Here is an 18,483-nt window from a genome sequence, read left to right on the forward strand (position 1 = left end):
TGGCTTGTAAATCCCATACCTCAAGTGTCCTTGCCTGAGCTGGGTGGGGTGTCTACTGCTGAAACTTGGTGTGGAGACCTAATGCCATGTCTGCCCTCGCCTGACGCTCTGGCTAGGGGAATAAACCTTAGACTGTGAGGGGTGGGAACTCCTCCGCCCCCCATCCCCCAGACTTCGATCTTTCTAGGCCACTCTTGATTGGATGTACTGAGCACTGTGGACACCAGAGGGCGATAAAGGCTCATTTTAAAGGGGAATGTAATGGGAGAGTTTTGTTTGTTTGTTTGTTTGGGGTTTTTTCCCCCTTTCTCCACTTCTGTTGGTAAAAGAAATGGTCCGAGTCCATCTTATAGCCCTAAAGTAGCAAATATTGTCTGTGCATTGCCTACAGCTTACAGGTGAGGAAAAAGACCCAGGGAAGTGAAAGGCCATGTCCAAGGTCACATGACTAGAGAGTTAGCAGAGCAGTGACTCAAGCCTGAGCCTGTCTCACAGAGAGGGGTAGCTTTCACAGGGAAGGTGTCTTAGTTTGTTTTCTGTTGCTTGTAACAGAATACCTAAAATGGAGTAATATATAAAGAAACAAACTTTATTTCTTATAGTTCTAGATGCTGGGAAGTCCGAGGTTGAGGGGGTACCTCTGGTGAGGGCCTTCTTGCTGGTGGGGACTCTCTTCCTATTTTTCAACAGAAGCTATAAATCTAAATGTTAATGTAAAATTTTCCAATTTTTAAGTGGTGGCAATAAATTAAAAACTTTTTCAACTCACCTCTCTGAGCCTTGGCACTCTCAACTGTACAATGGTGTCTTAGTCTGTTTTCTGTTCCTTATAACAGAATACCTGAAACTGGGTGATTTATAAGAAACAAAATTTATTTCGTACAGTTTTGGAGGCTGGAAAGCCCATAGTGCAGGGGATGCACCGAGTGAGGGCCATCTGGGTGGTGAGTCTACAGCAATGGGTATCAGTTGGTGAGAGAACGGCATGAGCAAGACAGCTAACCTCCCTCGTTCTCCTTATAAAGCCATCAGAACCACACCCATGACAACCTATTGAACCATCAGCCCCTTACTGCGTGAACAGATCAGTTCAGTCACTAGGGCACAGTCCTTGAAATTCAATCACTTCTTAAAGTCCCCACCTTCCAAATTCCATAGTTGGATTTCTACCCTCTTAACACAATGAGGGTCAAGTTTCAATGAGATTTTGGAGACATTTAATCCTTAGAAAATGGGGAAAATGTCTACACCACTGGCTTTTTGGGCCAAGGGAGTGTTCTTTTTAACCTCGGGCCTGATTCAGGGTAGGATCTCCCACTGGTTTGTGCTGCTCCGCCCATTAGCAGGTGTGAGAGCTCCCTTTTCTGCTCCTGTTTCTGCAGCTCCTCCTCATCCATTGCAGAGGCTGATGAGTATCTGGAGACACCGAAAAAGAGAAGAGGAGAAACTAGAGGAGTCTTCTCTGGTTTCTGCTTTGCTGCTCCAACAACTCTTCCCTGAGGGTATGGAGGTTATGGTAGATGGTCTCCAATGTGATCTACTGAGGTTCAAGGAGAAAATGACAGGCCTGCTGTATATTTATTATATTTGATAACTAAAAATCTTCCCTGACCAGGTCAGTTAAATTATAGTGCCTTCAGAGATCTGGAATAAACCAGTAGTCGTGTCCCATATCCTGGAAATGTTATCATAAGACCATTTTAACTTAGAAGCAGACGTTCTGGAACCAGAAAAGTAATAAAATAACCTGGAATGCTTCTTGAAACCCTTATCCCAGATCCTTGCATGTAGGATATAACCCGGTAACAATCCCAAATCTATATGTCATGTACAATTAATAGAAAAACTGATTTAGTGCTGGGGGGTGTCAGTTGAAACCCTTATCCCAGATCCTTGCATGTAGGATATAACCCGGTAACAATCCCAAATCTATCTGTCATGTACAATTAATAGAAAAACTGATTAAGTGCTGGGGGGTGTGAAGTTGTCCTCTTGTCTCCTGTCTGGTTTTCCTCCTTTCTTGTGATTATAAAATACTAAGCTCTGCTTTTCTCCTTCGGTGCACATTTCTCAGAGTGATCTGACCTATGCATTTCCCTGGTTGTAACTATCATATTGGCTCAATAAATTCTATACTTTATATGTTTGGCCTCAGTTTCTTTTAGGTCAACATTTACAAGAGTACTTCAAAAAGCTCATGGAAAGATTCATGTTATCTTTTAACTCTATTTTTCCATGAATTTTTTGAAGTACGTTTGTGCATATATATATATTAAATATTTTAATAATTATTTTTATCTTGTTTTTTTAAAGTTGTTTTTGTGTATGGTTTATAATATGCAAAGCAACTAGCAAAATAGTGCATACGTATCAATTATAAATAAATAAACTAATGTATATTGGGGTGTAGGCTCATGACTGCTTGGGATACCCAATCCCCACCATGGGGTTGAGCTGATGTCCCAAAGAGGAAAAGAACAGGTGTAACAAGGAATTGTGGAGGGGGGGACATTATTTAATAGTTTCAAACTGTTACCCAAAGGCTGCAGTTATAAAAATCAATCAATAAGCTTCATAATTTGTAAAGTGCTACACAAATGCTAGTTTTCAGATTAGTTAAATATCCTTAAATTTTGAAAATGGCTAGCCCATGGTAATGGCTTACTTTTTAAATGATGGTGACCATTATCATCAGCAATAATAATAGACAATAATAATAGACCTCAGATGTAGCAGGGGGCAGGGCAGGATCAAGGCAGGGACCTAACTATCTTTGTTACATGACTGAGACAGGAACAAGCAATGGCTCAGTCTCTTCTGCTTACAACCCAGCTATCATGGGCTGAGAGTTCAGATCCCCACCAAGTCCTTTGGAGAAAAAAACAAAGGCCAGTGGCCCTGCTGAGCCCATTCAAATGCAGGAATTACTATGCCTGGGAATAGACCTAGGCTTGAGAAACTGCTAGGAACTACTTCCTGGCCTGAGGACAAAAGATGGGACAGAGTTAGGCCAGCATTCTTTCTGTCACTCAAATAGGAAGGAAGCAAGGTCCCCATGAAGCCACAGGGAAGTTATTTGACCCAGTGTGAGCCTTTGGGGTAGACACTGTGGTTCAGTGATGGGTGCTCAGTACCTGGGTACTGCACAACTTGGTTGGGCCTTTCCCTTGGGTCTCAATTTCTGCAACTGAAAATCGGGCTGGCTATAAATTGTCATTTCTCCATCTTCCATCACTTATTGGTATGACCATGGGCAAGTTATTAACTCCTCAGTGCCTCCATTTCCACATATTGGAAACGGGCATCATGATAGTATGTACCTCATCTGGTGGTGGTTGTGGGAACTGAGTGCTATTTAAGTTTATAACTTTAAGGAAAGAGTACAGGTTGAGGGGAGGAAGTTGCTAACTCTATTCTGAAGACTCTTGAAGGACAAAGATCTTAAATAACCCAAGCACTCAGGACTAACTCTCCCCTGTTGGACTTCTTATTCATTTGTGCACACATGCTTGTGAGAGAGATATTGTATACTTTTCCTTTAAATCCACTTAGTTTGGACTCTCAGCTCCCATCAGAGGAAATTCTACTCCAGTCATTTTGAGGACCACCTTGGGGCAGGTTGTGTTTATTGTATCTAGAATTTTGCCACCCCATCATCAAGTGAGGAAGACGATGCTCCTATATTGGTCCATTTCTGTTGTTTATAACAAAATATTTGGAACTGGATAATTTATCAGAAAACAAAATTTATTGCTTACAGTTTCAGAGGCTGGGAAGTCCAAAGTCCACGGAACATATCTGGTGAGGGTTTTCTTTGGTGCTGGCTTTACGACAATGCAGGGGTCTCACATGGCAGGATATGGTGGAACAGAGAAAGAGAGACTCCCACATGCTCTCCTTTTAAAGCCCTCAGAACCACACCCATGACCACCATTATTAATCCATTCACTACAGGATGGTCCTTACAATCTAATCACCTCTTCAAGGTTTCACCTTTCAACTATCGTAATAGGATTTCCCACCCTCTTAACAGTTACAGCAAGGATTAAGCTCCAGTGACCTTAGGGGCCATTCAATCCACTGCAGCTCCCTCCCCTTGAACATCTCCTGTCCCACAGGCTCTTCTAGAGAGGGAGACTGTGCTCCCCCCCTTGAACCCAGTAGGCTTTTGTCACTGCCTCCACTAATAGAATGCAAAGGAGGTGATGCTACTATATGACTTCCAAGGCTAGATCACAAAATTCCATACACTTCTACCTTGTTCTCTATTTGCTCTTGTAACCTAGTGGCCTTGTTGTGAGGAAGCCCAAGCAACATGTGGACAGGCCTTATGGAGAGGGACTGAGGCCTTTGGTCTACACAGCTCTAGCCGAGCTCCCAGCTGACAGCTCACACCAACTTACTAGCCATGTGAGAGCACCATCTTGAAAATGAATCCTCTAACCCCCGGTTGGACCAGCTGACATTGCATAGAGCAGAGATAAGCCTTTGCCACTGAGCCCAAATTGCAGATTTATGGTCTAAATAAATGATTGAGGTGGTTTATTACATAGCAATGGGAAACAGATACCCCCCTCACTCTCTCTCCCTCCTTTTGGCCAGAGTTGTGCAAAAGTCTTGGAGCCTTACCTAGGCCCAGGTACCAACAAGAAACTGACACCCATGTTCTTGCCAACGAGGACCTTTAGGTTTCCTGCTTTGCTACTCCCATGCCACCTTTAGGGTGGGGGAATCTTCTGAGAGGCTGGGAATCCCATGACCATCTCCCTTTAAGGTCTGGCATACCACCATCTCCCCTACCTCCAAGCTAACCATTTGATATCTTCTCTCAAGGTTTTCTGGAGTGGTTCTTCTCATTTCTTTCCCCACCTCCAGAACTTCTGGCTTCATTTCTGGAATGGACTAAAGAACTTTACAAAAGATGGAGTCTCTCACTAGACGTCTCTCTGCTCTCTGCCTGGCAAAACAGCCAAGGTAAGTCATGACAAAGCCTGACTTCTGCTGAAAAAGAGTAAATGAGGACAATGTGGGGAGAGCCAACCCCATGTGATATTTCAGTAAGTGACTCAGGTGCACATCTACTCAACAACTGTCCCTTAACCTTCTAGGCACTGTGCTAGGTGCTGGGGAGACAAGGCCAAATGGCAGTGCCATCCATAGATCCAGACAAGAGGGGAACCCATGTCCACCCAGAGCCCACATCTCATCTCCATCGTGCCTTGGGTATTAAAAACCTGGAAATCTCTGCCTAATGGGCCCAAGCCCAGTTTTAAGGCTGACACAAACCTCCTGGCATGTGCACCCCTAGAGGGGTGACCAAGAGGTGGCTGTAGGCAGGGCACGTGGACAGAGTTTGGGCATTTGGGCTGGGTTGCCGCACTCCTGAATCCTAGGTCACTTATGACATAGGACGAAGAGGGGGACAGGAAGAGAAGCGGGATGGGTGAGCTGAGGGCTGGGGTAGAATTCCAGAGTCCAAGAATTCTAAATTTGAACATGGTCTTCTTGGTCATTATAAGGACCAAGGTAGGAGAATAAACATACTTTTTGTCTGTTAAATATTTAAATACAAGGTATGTGGCCTCAGTTTGCACTCTGAACTTGGGCTTCATGTGATAGGGTAGGTCTGCATGATAGGCCCAGTGCCCCCAGCTATGAGCTCCTACAGAGAGACCCTCTTTGGGGCTGAAGAGGATGGTGGGGAGTATGGCACAGGTTCCAGAAGCTGCCTGCAGACTGCCCTCCTTGTTGCCACAGCTGCCTCCATCTCTAATCTGGAGTGGCAAAGACAGAAAGGGATAGCAAATGGGACTAACATGAGGGAATGTCTGCTTAGGGGGAAGGGAGTGCTGATGGGATCCAGCTGTTTTGCCAACTGCCAGTCACCATCACAAACACCCCAGCTTGGGGGAAGGGGCTGTGGAGCAGCATGGAAGAGAAAGGTTATTTTATGCCCATTTTGCATGGGTAGGGTGGGGAGCTAGAACCCAAGACAAGACAGAACAGGGTGGTGGTTCTCAAAATACGGTTACTGGACCAGCAGCGTCCACATCATTTGCGAGCTTGTTAGCACCTTGAGCTCCTGCAGGATAGATGGTGTCCCCTTGGGAGAAAGACAACGAAGTGGAGCACTGATGGGCTTACAGGATTTCCCAGACCCAATCCCCTGACCTGGTGTGGAGATTCTATGAAGGAAACTTTTTACTGGAAAGAGAACATTTCGTGCGCATGCACAGTGTCCAGGCAGTGAGCCAACCACTTCACGAATGCTATCACATTAATCTTCAACAGCCACCCTCAACATTAGTATTAATATTGTTATTGTTATTTTTCCCTGTTTAGGGGCTCATCCTAGAATGGTTAAGTACCTCGTCTTGCCCTGGGTTGCCAGGCAGCTACCTAGGTCTGTGATTCTCAGACCACCCTAATTTCTTCACAATTTGCTCAAACTTGAGAGTGATTCAGAATCACCTGGAAGCCTTGTGAAACCAAATTGCCCCATAGTTTCTCATTCAGTAGGTCTGGGATGGGCCCTCAAAATACACATTCCTAACAAGTTCCCAGATGATGTTGATGCTGCTGGTCCCAGGACCACGCTTTCAAAACTAGTAGGCCGGGCTGGGATCCAGCTCCCTACCCTACTCCACCCATGCAAAACGGGCATAATCATACCCTCCCCACAAGGCTGGTGTTGTGAGATGCCAGTGAGATAATGGGAGTGAAAGAGCTTTGTCAGCTGCACAGGTGAATGGCCCTGGTCATTAACTGGGTAACCTGCCCCAGGCTAGTCCCCTGGAGTCTGGAAGTGCAGCGTGCTGGGATGTAGGGTGGGGCATGACAGACACCTGGTGACCTTTTGTAGCCCACCTTAATTCTGGGCCATTTCTATGGAGAGAGCCAGCTTTGAGGGCTCAGGCCTGCAGGCTCTCCTGTCACCCCTTTCATCAAGCCACACCTCCTCCCTTACCTCAGGCGGGCTGCTGGGCACTGCTCCAACAGCCGGCGGGCCTGGGCCACTTCTCCAGGGGCCAGTCTAGACAAGCTGGGGCAGCACCAAGTCTGTGTGTAATTCAGGGACTGGGGCTGGATCCCGCTCGCCACTGCCTGCACCTTCTCTAAGCCTTAAGTTGCGCATCAGTAAAATGGGTGTAACAAGAGTACCCCATGAGTTGTGGGAATTCAAGGGCCGGTACTTTTCACAGTGCTTGGCATAGAGCCTGGCCCCTGGCAAGGGTTCAATCAATGGTAGCTGTTAGTTTCAAAAAGTGCCCAGGCCCAGACCGCCTTCTGATAGAGACTTGGAACGCAAACCGCTCCCACGCTGTTCCCCGGTGGCACCCGGATACACTCGTCCTGGAATGCCAGAGTGGGGGCCCCAGGCCTCACCGCCCTGAGTCGGGGTGGGCAGGGCGGGACAGGATTACGGAGGCGGGGAAGGGGTGTGTCTTCACTCTAGGAGAGCCGGGGGCGGACCCGGAGGAGAAAGTGAAGGAGGGGGGGACGATGGGAGGGCTCAGGAGGGCCGCCAGCGGCCAGGGAGAGGACTCGGGGGAACAAGGAAGGCCGAAGAGAGGCGGGACCGCTAGGTAGGGCTGTGACTTGGGCAGGGCTCGGGGGCGGGGGTAGAGGGACACACAGCACAGGGCCGGGAGGCGGGGCCAGGGGCGGACGTCGCCCCTTGCGTGACCTGGAGGCGGGGCAAGGGGCGGGGCCTGGCCTATAGCGGGGTCCGGGGCGGGGCTGGCGGACTCGCTTAGAAAAGCAGAAGGGGCGTGGCCTGAGGAGGGGTGGGGCCTGGCCGAGGCCGTTGCCTTCGCAGACGGCCTCTGGGAGGGGGACGCTGGAGTGACTGAGCCAAGGGCTGCGCCGTCGGACGCTGACTGGGACGCGAGCGGGCGACGCCGGGCTTGCAGCGCGGAGGAAAAAGCAGAGCCAGCAGGTGAGAAGGGCCGAGGGAAGCCGTCCGAACAACCAGAAGCGAAGTTAGTTTTCGCCCCTACTTCTGCGGCCGGCTTGGGCAGCTTTCTCGGAACACGTGACAGGTCGGAGCAGCTGGTGGGGGAGAAGGAGCATTGGCCCCCGAGTTCTGACCGCACCCCCACCCCCTAAAGTTCTCCGGCTCCGTCTTGCACCGGCTGTGTGACCCGGCCCTGTCCCTCCACCCCGGATTTCCCAGGTTGCAGTAGGAGGGGGTTGAACCAGGTGAACTCCATGCTCCAGTTTCCCTTTCTCACTGAAACTCTGGAGGGTGAGGACTGGCAGGTGGGAACGGACTGCAGTTCAGCCACAGGTGTTCAGACTGCGCTGCCTATTCGCAGTTTCCCTGCAAAATGGGACTGAGAGAAGCGTGTTGTTTTAAAGGTCACACTGGTTCCCGGATGGGGCTCGATCCCATGGGCCTTGGGGAAGGTGAGCCCAAAGCAGGGAGGTTGTGGTTGTCCTCCCCATTACCCCAATTTTGAGAGCTCAACTGAGCTGGGCTCTCAAAGACTTCAAATCGGAAACTCAGCCGGGCTTTTCCAGATGAGCTGACCTGAGGGGCCCAGGGCAGAAACTGAGGGACAGTTCTTATTGGGGTGAGTGGGGAAGAGGAGAGGAAACCCCACCAAACCTTGGGCCCAGGGTCAAGCCCAAGGGTTTGTTGTGCTGAAGGGTTCTGTCCCTGGTGGTGATGGGTGCCCTGTGTAGGGCCACAGTAGCTGGGCAGCCTAGTTCAGTGGTCAAGGGCTTGAACTTTGGGACCAAACTGACTTGGATTCCACTCTCCCTCCAAACTTCAGTTTTCTTGTCTATAAAATGGGGGTAATGACAATACCCAATAGTAGTAGCGAGAACTATAGAGAATAACATGTGTACAGTGCTTACCCAGGAGCCAGGCACCCAGTGATGCCTCACACTACATGACAGCTGCTCTGATGGGGATTGGCAGGTGATGGGCTGGCTTCCTGCTGGAAATGAGCCCTTGTTTTTGGAGGATTGGAGGCTGGCTGCATCCCCTCCTGACTCTGTGAGAGCCAGAAATTGCCACCTGCCACCAATGTCACTCTGTTCATTCAAGGGCTGGAGAGTGTGTCACCTGGACCAAAGAGCGGCTGAGTTTTCTGTAATATTGCTTGAGTGAGTGGGTGTTCAATTAAACCAAAAAATCTTTACTGAGCACCTACAATATAGTACACAAAGCTAGGGGATACAGAGGTGAACTAGCCAGACCTGGCTCTGCCCTCATCCTGAGTTGGTGTCCGTGCTGGAGAGGATCACTCACATGCAGGGCTCAGGGCCAGAGGAGATTTCACAGGTCTGTGTTGTGCTATTCCATTGCACACTTGGCTTGGGGTGGAGGTGAGGGGCCATGTGGGCATCTGTTTTCTGTGTGAGCAGGGTTGGACACCGAAGGATACCCTGTGTCATCTGGGGAGATAAGCTGTACACTTTGGAACTGGAAAGTACTATGGGAATCGGAAAGTACTATGCACAGAGTCTGACTGAAGGCTGCACGATGTAGAGGACACAGTTTGGGATCAAACTGTATATAGGGAGGGGGAGGTGTCAGAAGAGGTGACACACTTGAGAAAGCAGAGCAGGGGGTGAGGAGGCTTCTTGGAGACTTTAGCAGGACTTTCTGCCCAGGCTCTCAAGCCCTGGTTGGGCTGGAATCAACGTGGTGCCATAGACTTAAGTGGCATAAGATTAGAGTTTAGTACAGTGGGGAGGGAGAGGGCTTGGTCAGTGGTGCCCATGATGGGGAGGAGAAGATGTTCATTTTATAGTTCCTGGTAAGCATCTAATGGAAAGCCCTCCCCCCCGACAACCCCCACCACACATGCTGAATGACACAGGGCCCTCACCCTCAGGTTGCTTATCACCTGGGGAGGAGTTTAGACAACAATACCAGTGACTCCGATACAAGATAAATGAAAAAAACGTTAGTGGGATTTTCAGGGCCTTAAGGATTGGGAGGGTTTCAGTAGCCAGGGCAAAGATAGTGTCTTGGACAGAGGAAAATGCCTAGGCAGAGGCAACGAGGTCAGCCTGTTCAGGGAGTTCTCAAGAAACTGCTGTGTTGATTAGTCTGGCTGAAGTCTGGGACTGTGCAGGGGATGCGAAGCAGGAATGGTAGGTGGGATTAACTCATGGACCTTGAATACCCAGGTGAAAAGTTTCAATTGGATTTGTACAATGTGGGAGCCACTGAAGGTTTTTGAGCAGGGGCGTAACATACCGGAGTGGCAGTCTGTGCCAGATGTGCTGTGGTAATGGGGAAAGAGGGGTCTGGGTGACTTTGGGGCAGATGGGAGTGAAGGAAGAGGCACCATCAAAGGGGTGGAAGCAGAGCCAGGGTGGCACAGCGAGAGGAGTGTTCCAGTGCATGCCCTGTGTTTCTTTCTATTCCCCCACCCTGTCTGGTCCATGGTGCACAGCAGGGGTTCAGAAACATGGCTGGATTGGGTGGGTGGGGGGTGCCAGGGAGAGTGATAGGGAGAGAGCCCTGCATTCACCCATGAAGGGGAGGTATCTGGGCCAAGGGGCGGGAGCCTGGCCCAGCCAGCAATAGATTTGGGAGCAGGGTGGGTGGGAAGAAGTGTCTTGGGTTTCCCTCTCCCAGCCCAGGGAGGGCAGAGGTGAGAGGTTAGCCCTGTGCTATCTCTGGCAGCAGGCAGCCATTCAGGGCACAAGTTTCCCACATTGAAGAGGGGGAGTTTTGGTTCCTTTGGGTTCCTCTGAAGTTTCTACTGTGCAGGGGCAACCCCCTCTCTCGAGGCCTCAGACCTTACAGTCACAGCCTGGAAGTTCCTGCCGGCCATCCCCCTCCACTCTGGGGACCCAACCCCTGTTCCCCTGAGGACCAGACAGCCCCTCCTGGCACACAGCTGAACAGACTCAAGCCCTGAGTGTTCCTTTGGGTTCGAACACCTGGGGCCAGCTGCTACCCCTGGTTTGGGCTTGGCCTTGGCCCCCTGCTCCAAACCGTTATACCCACTTCCTCTGCCCCACGGGAAGCTCAGAGGGGGCGGTTATGATTTAATCAAGAGCATCAAATGGCCAGAAGTTGGCTCTGTGAGGGGAGGGAAGAGCCTGGGCCCCTCTATGGGACAGGAGGGGGCCGGGGTGGGGGGCCTGTTTAATCTCAGCAGGAACTGCCCTGCCCTCTGGTTTCCTTTCCTCTGAGCCTGGGTCTGAGGAGCCTGGAGGGGAAGCTCAGTGGTAAACATTGGCCTAGGGGTATGGGATGTGTTGCTTCTCCACCCGCCCCCAGACCCTGATGCTGGCCTGTGAAGGGGCAGCCAAGCACAGACTTGTCACCTCTGTGACAAGCTCAGTGGTGTCTTTCGGGAGATGGCTTGTTCCTGACTCACCCCCCCCAGGTTCCCCTACACTGTGGTTTTCCTGCCAGCAGCTGATTCACTCTCTGCTGACACGAAGCAGCAACTGAGGGGTGAAAGAAGCCTGTATTTTGGTCTTGCAGTTCATTCCGGCTCTGGTGTTTGTATGCTGTGTGACCTTAGATAAGTCCCTTTTCCTCTCTGGGCTTCCTTTCCCTGATCTGCTAATGGCCCATTCTTTCCTTGGCTCTCAGGGGGTTCTGGAACCTGGGACCCGTCCTTTGTAAAGTAGGGGATGTGCTTGAACATACAGTCATGCGCATGTGCACACACACACACACACACGCAATACAGTCTCAGCACAGAGTGTAGCTGAGTGACTCCCTTCAGATGAATAGTACTTGGTCCCACCACTCTACTCTTCTTACCTTGTTCCCCCACCTAAATCGCCCTCCCCTACCTTCTGTCTATCCACAGATTAGGGAGATGCTATAGCATGGTGGTGAAGTGCTGGACTTTGAATCTTGTTCCTGTCAATTCCTAGCTATGTGACCCCTTCTGAGCCTCTGTTTTTGAATCTGTAAATTGGGAATTACAATGGTAACTATTTCATGGGGTAGCATGAGGATAAAACAAAAAGCACACAAAAAACGTTTAGCACTTTTATTCCTAGCATATGGTAAATGTGCAATAAATGAGTCATCGATATTTTCTGCATCTGGCTGGTCTTTCAAGACTTGTGCCAGGCTACTTCTCAGACCCCCAGGGGCATTCCCAGAGCACCTGCTTTCTGCACAGTTCCTCTGTGCCTGCCCCAAGACACTAGTCACTTCCAGTTGTGTGGTGCTCCCTAGCTCTTTCTGGGGGTGGCTGGGTCTCCTCAACGTGGCTCTAAGCTTCCTGAGGGGAAATAGGTCTGAACATCAATGGCAGACTTTCCCCAAGTGCCCCAATCCCCCACCACCTTTTCCCCTTCCCCCAGTCCCCTGTGCTTGTCTCCACCAAGGACCTTCCTGTTTGGTCCTGATGTTTTAGGGCGTACAGTGTTTCTGAGAACTCTCCTGGGCAGGGACATCCCTGTCCATCTCTGTGTTCTTGATTTCTGGAATAGGCCTGGCATACAGCAGGCACTTGGGAAATGATTGTTCAATGAATAAGAAGGTGATTCTCCTCAGGGGGCCCCAGCAGGATGCAGCTAGGTGCCACACTCGGTGCCCACCTTGGCAAAGGTGGAGCCAGGAAGCAGGGTCTGGATGTCCTGCCTTGCCCTTCGGGCCTGTCCACCCCACTCCTGGAACTGGATCCAGAGAGGAGAGAACGGGCTGTCTGGGTTGCTTTAGTTGGGCTTCCACTTCCCTTGTGATGCCTGGCCTTTACTCTCCTGATAGGGGAACAGCTCGACTTCCTCCAGCCGAGTGAAGGGACACTCTGGCCTTTAGTGAACTCTGATTCAGCCAGCAAAGGCACTTTCAAGTCAGCAGTTACTTGTTGAAGGTGCTACTGCCCTGTGGGGGCTGGGGCTGGGGGAATGGGAAGGTGCCGTCCAGGAAGGCTATCCCAGACATCATCCATGCAGACCATCTGGTGGGCAGTTCTGGAAGCACCCTCTCCCCTCTGACTTCTTGCCCCGCAGAAGAGGCTTCGATCCCTTGTTTGGATCCCACCCCTGACTTTCCCTGCTATGTCTCTGCTGTGTGAGGGGTGATCCTGCATGAGAGTTCTCCCCTCTGACTTCTTGCCCCGCAGAAGAGGCTTCGATCCCTTGTTTGGGTCCCACCCCTGACTTTCCCTGCTATGTCTCTGCTGTGTGAGGGGTGATCCTGCATGAGAGTTGTTCAGAGTTTTGGGCCTATGCTCTTAAGGCCAATGTGGAGAAGTGGACACAGTGCTGGATGCTGGGCTTTAGGAAACCTGGATGCAGATTCTGGCTCTGCCGTGGAGCTGCAGAGTTATGTTGGCCATGGAGCTGACCTCTGGGCTGACTTTCTTTTCCTCTTCGGGCAGCAAGTGTTCCAGAAGCCTGCCTGGAGTCCTAGCTGGACTTGGGCCCAGGGGAATGGGGAAGAAACCGTAGGCAAGGTCATGGACTGTGGAGTCAAACTGTCTGAGGATGATTGCAGCCCACCTCTGCTACTTTCCAGCTGGGCGTGACCTTGTGCACGTCTTAACCCCTTTGTGCATCAGTTTCAGCATCTGTAAAATGGGGTCAATAACAGTACTTACCTCATAGGGTTGCTTGGGAGTGGCATGTGAGCTAATATATGTGAAGCATTTAGGACAGTCCCTGGCACGTAGTAAGTACTAGATATGTATCTGTTGTTTTTGTAGTGTTATTAGTAGGAAGCAGGATTTAAATCTTTGGGAGACAGGGGCCGGCCCGTGGCTCACTCGGGAGAGTGCGGTGCTGATAACACCAAGGCCCCGGGTTCGGATCCCATATAGGGATGGCCGGTTCGCTCACTGGCTGAGAACAGTTCGCTCACTGCTGACAACACCAAGTCAAGGGTTAAGTTCCCCTTACCGGTCATCTTTTAAAAAAAATTTTAAAAAATAATAAATAAATCTTTGGGAGACAGGAGAGCCTGCTGAATAACTTCAGTCAAGGGGATTAAGGGATGTGGGTTCCAGTCCCAGCTCATCCTTTACTTGCCATGTGACTTTGGGCAAGTTACAGCCCCTCTGGGGCTGCAAAACTATAACTATTATCCTACATTTGCTGCACTTGGCTTTTGTAAGTAAGGCACATGTGATGCCACAGTGAGCAGCCACAGGGTTTTATTCAGGGAAAGGGTTTCTGGGTATCTGGCCCGTTCTCCTGCACTGAGACAGCCTGGGGAGGAAGACTGTAGGTGGGCAGGTTCCAGCCACAGGGCATTGCAGACACAGAGGGGCAGAGCTGCTCCTCCATGGCTCCACTCAACAAGGCCAAAACACAGATGAATACATGTAAATATTGCAATATGCAAATATATAGGTTAGATTACAGATCTTTACCTTTTTTACTTTCCCTATTTTCTGAATCTTCTGCAGTGAGCCCATATTATTTTTATGCTCAAGAAAAAAAGAACACACTCATACAATAAAGCTATAAAAAAAATTTACCATACATATTTAAACAAAAATATATTATATGAACTTGGGATCATATTGAGGATTTTGTTAATAAATCATATTTTTTTCAAAGGAGGCATAGGGTGTTGGTTTGAAGCGAATATAAATTTGTCAAACCTCAAAAGACTCTGAGGGAGTGTCTACAGCCACAGGACTCACAGCCTAGGAGACCAGAGTCAGATATGGACAGGAATGTAAACCAGCTTCCCACATGGTTGACACATCTCAGTGCTGGGTGATGTTTAGAAAGCTTTTCAACAGTAGTTGAAATCAACAGGCTTAATAACCATTCTGAGCCTCAGTTTCTTCATCTATAAAATAGGGGTAATAATGATAACTTCCATCAGGGCTGCTGTGAGGGTTAAGGAGCTAAACACATATTGAAGATGGCACTCCAAATGGAAGCGTCATCAGTGAGAAGGCCCACAGGAAAACAAAACGTGGCTTTAGATCCGGTGGTCAGATGGCTTGCCAGCTGTCTGTCCTGGCACTGGTAGAGTTACCCGTCCAGCCACAGGCAACACTGGAGAGGAGCCAGCCTCCTCACAGGATCAGGTGACAGGTACAGAGAACAGCCCAGAGGGAATGCTCCCTGCAGGTAACCTGGCCTAGTGAGGGTCGGGGCCCCGCTGAGCATGCCCAGTGTGTCTCCCAGGTGAACCAATCAGATGAGCCACTCCTGGGTCCTGCGGGTAGAGTGAAGGAGGGGGCGGAGCAAGGCCAGATGTGTTTCCCTGGTAGAGGTCAGGCGGCAGGCAAACTCGTGCAGAGAGGAATACCTGTTCCCACTCGCACACACAAGGCATTTTGAGGGATGCCTGGTCCACGGTAAGCACTCAATAAATGCTGCTTTATTGTTGCTGATAATAGTAATAACTAGTAATTATACTACCACAGTTGGAAAATCATCTCCTACACACTGTTTTAGGAGATAGGTCCCATCGCAATAGCATTCTAATGTTCTAAGAGACGTCGTCGTTTGTAGAGGAAATAGAAACTCAGCGGGGGAGGATTAATTTGTCTGAGACTGTACAGCAAGTGAGTGGATATCTAGGCCTTGGGTCACTTTCAGTCACATAGACTATCTACCTCCCTGACCCCTGACCTCTTTGAACATACAGTTCAGTGGAGTAACTGGAGCAGGGAGGTTGGGTCGTCCCTGGTACTAGGCATTTACTGTCTGTCCAAACGCCCCTCTGATCCCCTTTATCTCTGCCCCAGCCCCTCTCCTGGCAGGGTTGAGTGGCAGACACCTCTTTTGCCTGGAAATAGTATAGTATGGGGCCATGGTTCTCAAATTTGGTGCACATCAGGAGTCCCTGGGGAATCCTGGAAGTTGCAAGTAGGGAACCTCTGGGATTGTGCCTACAACTTGGGTTTCTTCTGGTCCTTCAGGCATTGATGTTGGCCAGACGTAGGTATGGGCCAGCTCTACCTTGCAGTATCTGCTCACCTCTGGGCAAGTTTCTCAACATCTCAGAGCCTTGATTTCCATGATGATTAATGCTTAGTGGTGGGCCCAGGGAAGAGTGTACCTTTGATAAAAGGGTGATAATGATGAATGAAGACTGCTTCTCCCACTCCTTTGGGGGAAATGACAGGGAGTCCAACTCTCCAGAGGCTGAGGTCACTGGTCTGGAGGGAAGGAGCTTTCCAGGGCTGCCTGGACCTTTAGGGGTCAGGAGGGGCCTTAGGCCTCTGTGGTCTTGGTCCCCCATTAGAGTATCTGAGCCCAGCCTGAATTGGAGTGCTCTTGGCATAGAGTTGAGGGCAAAGTTAGGGGTCTGCGTATAGAACACAAGATCTTGGTGCTGTGAGCAGCTCTGTAGTTCACTGAGTCAGCCTACCTACCCGGTCTGATCCCAGGGACAGCATCCAGCCTATACTTGCGTGCCTCATGGCTTGGAGAGCTCACGACCTTTCATCTCTGGACAGATCTGACTTTTAGAAAATATGGTATAGAATTGAGCAAACCCACCTCTCTGAGCTCCCACTTGTTGATCCTGATCATGCTTGGAGGGACACTCCTGGGCGGTACCAAATCTTGTAGCAGGGAACCCCAGGCCAGTGATTCTGACATAGGAAAGAGACATTTCTGCCAACTTTTGAAACAACTTTATCTCCATCTGAATTAAATGGCTACCAAAAAACCCCACAAACTTTCTAATTATTGAGGAAAGAGTTTCTGTGGAAAAATTTGGAGGGTGAAGAACAGACACACAAGAGGAAATAACTGCTCAGAGATAACCGCTGTGAACAGTTTGGTGTTTTGGCCATTTATTTAAAATTTTTTAAAACACACACACACTGAGATCATACCATATGAACCACTTCCTGTGCTGCTGCTTTTGGCTTCATGTGGTATACGGAGGATTTTCCATGTGATTCAGTATTCTGCCGCAGTGTTTCCCGGTCCTGTACTATATCACACCACATGAGTCTACTGTGACCTGGTTAAGCATTCCCCTGCTGCTTCTGTTGAATTTTTCATTAGTATCCACATTGCTATAGTGACCACCTCATCCATATGTATATTTTGTGCTCAACTCTAATGAGCTCCACAGAGTGAATTCCTAGAAGTGGCTTTCTAGTCAGGTGGATTTTAAACTCAAGATCCGAGGACCAGATTCTCAGGGAAAAGCCCTTTCTCCTATACCCACCAGAACATACCCCCCAATTTAGCTCCAGCCCCACTGTGGGGGTGAGGGGTACTGTCTGTCCCTTGAGCTCATTGGCAGACCCACAGAAGGAAGGAGGCAGGCTTTTAGGGTATGTGGGTCTGGGAAAAAGACCTACAGAGAGAGAGAGAGACAGAGAAAGACAGACAAACATGGAGGAACTTTTTCTCTTCAATTATAGTCCAACTTTTGACCCTCCTCTCTCCTCTCTGGGAGCCTGTGGTGTCATTAACTAATCATGGGATGTCTTTACTATTTAATAACTTCTCCCCAGTGACTCTTTCCTCCCCAACAGCCATCTGGAAGCCAGAGGATGGGAAGATGAGTCTGTGGGAAGGAGTTTCCCTGGAGTAGGAGGTGGGTCATGGAGTGGTACAGTGGTTCTCAAGCTCTGACACGCATCAGAGTCACTTGGAGGGTGTGTTAAAGTACAGATCGCGGGGCCCCACCCCCGGAGCTTTGGATTCTGTTGGTATGGAGTGCAGCCCGAGAGTATGCATTTCTAACACGTCCCCAGGAGATGCTGCAACTGCTGGCCCAGGACTACACTTTGAGAACCAGTGGAGCAGTGGAATGTGTAGGAGTAGGGCTTTGTGGTGAATTTCAGCTCCTGGTACTGCTGAAAGTAGGAACCTTGCCATATGCATTTCTAACACGTCCCCAGGAGATGCTGCAACTGCTGGCCCAGGACTACACTTTGAGAACCAGTGGAGCAGTGGAATGGGTAGGAGTAGGGCTTTGTGGTGAATTTCAGCTCCTGGTACTGCTGAAAGTAGGAACCTTGCCCTGTTTAATAAAGGCTCATCCTGTGAGGCATGAACTTAACTTCCCCCATCCCCACCCTTCTCCAATGTGTGCTTTGTATATATTCAGAACTTTATGTGCAAGAGGACAAGATGAATATCACCATCCCCATTTTACAGAAAGGAAAACTGAGGCTCTGACAGGTGATCTGATATGTCCGAAGANCTGTCTGTCCCTTGAGCTCATCGGCAGACCCACAGAAGGAAGGAGGCAGGCTTTTAGGGTATGTGGGTCTGGGAAAAAGACCTACAGAGAGAGAGAGAGACAGAGAAAGACAGACAAACATGGAGGAACTTTTTCTCTTCAATTATAGTCCAACTTTTGACCCTCCTCTCTCCTCTCTGGGAGCCTGTGGTGTCATTAACTAATCATGGGATGTCTTTACTATTTAATAACTTCTCCCCAGTGACTCTTTCCTCCCCAACAGCCATCTGGAAGCCAGAGGATGGGAAGATGAGTCTGTGGGAAGGAGTTTCCCTGGAGTAGGAGGTGGGTCATGGAGTGGTACAGTGGTTCTCAAGCTCTGACACGCATCAGAGTCACTTGGAGGGTGTGTTAAAGTACAGATC

At 49.5% G+C, this 18,483-nt stretch overlaps 1 protein-coding gene across 2 annotated transcripts in view; it reads left to right on the top strand.

The window, feature by feature from the left end:
• Positions 1-7,824: 7,824 nt before the first annotated feature.
• CD82 (CD82 molecule) overlaps positions 7,825-18,483 on the top strand; it is a 55,899-nt gene continuing 45,240 nt past the window's right edge. For both annotated transcript variants that reach the window (XR_550637.1, XM_008574630.1), the window contains exon 1: positions 7,825-7,939. The gene's annotated coding sequence lies outside the window, so the exon portion shown is untranslated. The remainder of the gene's footprint in view (positions 7,940-18,483) is intronic.

The sequence above is a fragment of the Galeopterus variegatus genome, unplaced genomic scaffold (genome assembly GCF_000696425.1).
Source record: "Galeopterus variegatus unplaced genomic scaffold, G_variegatus-3.0.2 Scaffold1076, whole genome shotgun sequence".
NCBI classification, from domain to species: Eukaryota; Metazoa; Chordata; class Mammalia; order Dermoptera; family Cynocephalidae; genus Galeopterus; species Galeopterus variegatus.